The sequence below is a fragment of the Phoxinus phoxinus genome (genome assembly GCF_949152265.1).
Source record: "Phoxinus phoxinus genome assembly, chromosome: 4".
In the NCBI taxonomy this organism is placed as follows: Eukaryota; Metazoa; Chordata; class Actinopteri; order Cypriniformes; family Leuciscidae; genus Phoxinus; species Phoxinus phoxinus.
The window spans coordinates 5,334,990-5,339,670 of NC_136879.1; the positions used below are offsets into that span (position 1 = coordinate 5,334,990).

Here is a 4,681-nt window from a genome sequence, read left to right on the forward strand (position 1 = left end):
CCGACAGTCGTGAAATCGAGTTGACCATCGGAGTCTTACCGGGAGGAGAGTAGATGTCGATGAGGTCTTCTCGGCAGAGATCCCACCCGACAGTAGCCTCATACTTACCGTCGGGCTGGGCCTTTTAACGGACAGGTGTACGCGAAATGTCCCGTTCCTCCACAGTACATGCAAAGGCCCAGGGATCTCCGCCTCTCCTTCTCCTCCCGGGAAAGCCGGGCTCGACCCACCTGCATGGGTTCGTGATCGTGGACTAGGCTGACCGCTTCCCCTCCTCCTGAACGTTGTCCCCCGATTCCTCCAGAAAGACGGTTAGGCTGGCAACGTCGGTCAACACGAGACAGACGTGCGTCCACTCGCAGGGCCAGTGCAATGAGATCGTTAAGCCCGGTGGGAAGGTCCATGGCGTATATCTCCTTTTGGACGCGGTCAGCCAACCCATGCAGGAACATGTCCCACTGCGCCTCCTCGTTCCATTGGCTCTCTGCTGCAAGGGTCCGAAATTCAATTGAAAAATCCGACACGGATCTCTCACCCTGACGTAATTCCGCCAGCACTCTGGCAGCCTCTCTTCCTGCAGCAGCACGGTCGAAGACCCGTCTCATCTCGTCGGAGAGCTTCTGGAACGAGGAGCAGCATTCGTCCTGGCTCTCCCACACCGCCGTTCCCCATAGCGCCGCTCTCCCCGTCAGGAGCGTCAGTACAAACGCGACTCTGGTTTGTTCCTCCTGGAACGTCCTGGGCTGAAGAGAAAAGTGCATAGCACATCTGGTTAGAAAAGCTCGACAGTGATTGGGTTCGCCAGAATAGGCCTCAGGAACTGGTAGGCGGGGCTCCGACTGAAACGGCTGTGCTGGTGCGGGTGGGGGAATCGGCGGCGCGGGGGGCGCAGCGGGAATGTGAAGTTGTTGGATCTGCTGGGTGAGCCCAGACACCTGCGCCACTAAAGCCTGAACAGCACGAGCAGTATCGTTGAGGTTCTTCTCTTGTGAGTCCATCCTCTGTATGCTGCTACTCACAAACGCATCCAACGAACTTGAGGTTCCACTTGCTGCTTCCATGGTGGGTCAGATCGTTCTGTCACGTAATAAAGGAAGGAAGCACGATGCAAGTAACTCAGTTTATTTAGTACTAGTGAGAGAAGGAGTCCAGGAAGCAGGCTTAGCAGCGCAGGGACCCCGATGGTCTGATGAACACGGTGATGGTGGTGATGGTGCAGTGCGGTGAGTCCAGAAGTGATAATCCAACGAATAATCCACAAGAACACGAACAGGAAGACTGGAAGCACGAGACTCGGACGCAGACTGGGGAGAACACCGGAACACCAACAAACAACGATCTGACAAAGGAGATGAGAGTGTGGTGAGTATATATACAAGATGAGATGAGCTGCAGCTGGCTGATGGGACTGATGAGTTGATGGCTGATGAGCGCTAATGATCCGACACGCCCACATAATTAGCACTCACACACACACACAACAACAGAACATGAGACAAGAAAGAGACATAGGATTTATGAACCGTGACAGTTTGCCTGTGAGCATGTGCAGCTCCACACTTGGAGTGATTGCCATTTCATCCAAGAACAGCACACACTCCCTTTCAAGGTCTGCTAATCCATCTACCTTCAGTTTTAAAAAATCAAAAACCTCTGTCAACACACCAGGCTCAAATTTAATGCATTCCATCCTTCTTTGCAGGGTTCTAATAGCTGGCAAGGGAATCTGCAGTTCCTGTAGGGTCTTGTAACCAGTTGGACCGGCTGCAAAGCGAATTTTTAATGCCTTCTTAATTGTGTCATTGCTCCATTTCATCCCTTTTGTGGTTCGTCTTCCTAATGCCATAATTTGGTCTTTTGACAAAAAAATCTTTAAATTTGTGTCCCTAATTTTAATTGTTTTCTTGAGAGCTGCATTTTCACTCTTTATTTTCTTAGTACTGCCTTTGCATTTTTTGCTATTTTTTTTTTGTCTCTTTAATTTTTTCAATAGACCCAGGTGACTGGCTGATGGCTCACTGGTATGCTGACTGGCTACTGGCTGACTTGCTGCTGGCTGACTTGCTGCTGGCTGACTTGCTGACTGGGTAGTGTCACCTGTCCCTGTCTCTCCTCTCTAGCCATGTCCTCTCTTTCTTCACTGTCACTTTCCCTTCTCTGAGTGTCCTCATTCATTTTTTCCTCAACCTTTGAAACTGATAGAGGCAGAATACATGGTATTGCTAATTTTAAATATTAAAAATATCACATCACTTCAAAATTAGAAATATTACTTCAACTAGTACGAGTTTGTACATGTTATATATGTGTCACCTGTAACACTATAGCTGTGATCAGCAGCGATGTGCTGTATGTTTACAGGTCTTGGGGTGCATCGTGGTGCAGGGGCCCTCCTCTTTTTGACCACAGGACGATGCACAAAGATGGTGGGAATAGCATCTGGTTTCAGCCTACTCTTGAAATTTTTGGTCATGCCAAATTGGTTTGCTTCAAAATGTGCCTGCAGAGTGATTTGAGTTTAGTTTCCACACACAACTTTTTTTTTCTACCCACATACAGTACATATCACATGGTGGTTAAATGCACAGTTATTGGTTACACTGATGACTCCCTGCAATAAGGACTGCACCCTCACCATGAGTCTCAGCTCCTTTGCTTTTTCCTTATTTCTAGTAAATAATTTTCCCATTGGGGTGTTCTTTGTGAAAAAGTGCAAATACATTTAAGTATAATTACCTCACAAACTTTTTTGTTGTTGTAATTTTTATTTATATTTAGATTGCTCCTGCTGACTTGAGCCAACCATTTTTTTCTCCTCTCCATGTCAGTGGGGAAGCCATACATTCGCACACCTTTCTCTGAGCGATTGGAGCATCCCCATGCAGCACAGCAAACCATGGTGGAGACTATTAAAGGACAACATGAAGGAAAGGACACATACAAAATGCTTGGCATGCCATTCAATTTTATTAGAAGTGTATTCATGAATTGCTGTAAATAGTTAATTGCATTTATTTGAATATAAATACAAAAAATGAATATTGTAATTTATTGTTACTATTTTAATGTATTTTTAAAACGTAATTTACTCCTGTGATGCCAAAGCTGAATTTTCAGCATCATTACGTTTTGAATGGCAGTGTACATGTTTATATATGAGTATGCTTAAGTTGTTTTAAACCTGAATATATTGTGTATATGAATAAGTACTGTAAGAATTATACATTAGATATATAATATTTATAATACTTAAATAATTATATTACTATATATAATTGTAAGAATTGAAAACAATAAGCTTAATTTCATTTACTTAACATCATGTTACTGCAGCTAATAGTTCATTGACCATTGTGCAATGCAAGCTGAAAATCACCTGTCACCAGCCTGTCTCTGTACTATCTGAAAGTCATAAATATGACATTAGTTACCATGAGTTTAGTGAAAACACAATGAACATGACATGAGGTAACATAAAAAGGCAACAGCAACCCGTCTTTATACAAGTTAAGTTACCGTTAGCCTGAAATAAGTTAAGGCAAATAACGGTAATCGAACACTAATCCTCAAATATTAGCTAATTTGAGCATTTAAAAACAACATCGCTGTAACTACATACTCATGGTACATACATGTCGGTGTGTTATATAAATATATAAAATAAATGCATTTATTGACTACTAATTACCGGAAAATCGCAGTTCTGTCACTCTATTCTAACAGTTTGAATTGCCCGCCAAACCACTTCCTGGAACTATCTGAAGTCTACATGAATCACGTGACGAAGAACCATTTTGAACTTCCTATCATAAGATTAACCGAATAATAAAAAAAAATATTTTAAATAATTCTTAACGTGCACTGTATTGTATAGTACATTTGTGAGATTTGCTTTTTGAAAGAAAGAAAGACGTGATGTCACCCTATCAATATCTTACTGGCAATTTTATAAAAGCCCTCTTTTATGGACATGGTGGATAAATGTCTGGGGAACACTATTAATTAAACTATTATGTACTCCTGCAGAGCGAGGACCACCTAGCGAATGGTTTGACAAACCGTGTTTTCCCCTAGATTCTGTGCATCACCGATCGTGCAAGTATGTACCACTTGCAAAAAAACGCAATACCATTTGTGGTACAGTAAGTGCATGAATTCGACGTGTTAAATTATTTATGTGCGGCTCAAGAAGTTTGCAAAGATAAGATATTACTTCCGCAGAAAATACAAGTAACTATCAGGAAAGGCAAGGGGATTTTGTCTGGCTAAAAACTCTTTCTCTACGATGTGCTCGTCTAACAATTTGCGTTGAGATGTCCACAGGATTTGGAAGAAAATGTAAAGCCATTGCAACAAACACTGGGAATTAGTTACGTCACCTATATGTTTCTTTGCTCACAGCTGATTGGTCAAACTTCAGTCTGAGATCTCGAATCCAGAACATAACCTGCCCCGAAGCAGGTTAGCCGTGCAGCGTAAGATACCATGTCAACGAACACAGATTAAAGCCAAGCTACTTTCATAGTACCTAAAACCCAGGGATGGCGGAAACTAAGCTGAAACATAGCTGGCTAGCCACCTAAACCGGCTTCATGGTATAGGCCCCTGCTTTACAGTGTTTAATGTTATTGTAACAACAATGTCTAATACCTTATTTTGCCTCTTTAGTCTCACACCGCTG

At 42.9% G+C, this 4,681-nt stretch overlaps 1 long non-coding RNA gene across 2 annotated transcripts; it reads left to right on the plus strand.

The window, feature by feature from the left end:
* Window positions 1-1,529: 1,529 nt before the first annotated feature.
* Window positions 1,530-3,011, plus strand: LOC306996790. Of its 2 annotated transcripts, XR_013797177.1 has the most exons (4): window positions 1,530-1,609; window positions 1,703-1,826; window positions 1,994-2,426; window positions 2,829-3,010. It is a non-coding gene; the product is annotated as an uncharacterized lncRNA (long non-coding RNA). The 2 variants fall into 2 exon arrangements; XR_013797176.1 differs by having other exon boundaries at window positions 1,703-2,426; window positions 2,829-3,011.
* Window positions 3,012-4,681: the final 1,670 nt, after the last annotated feature.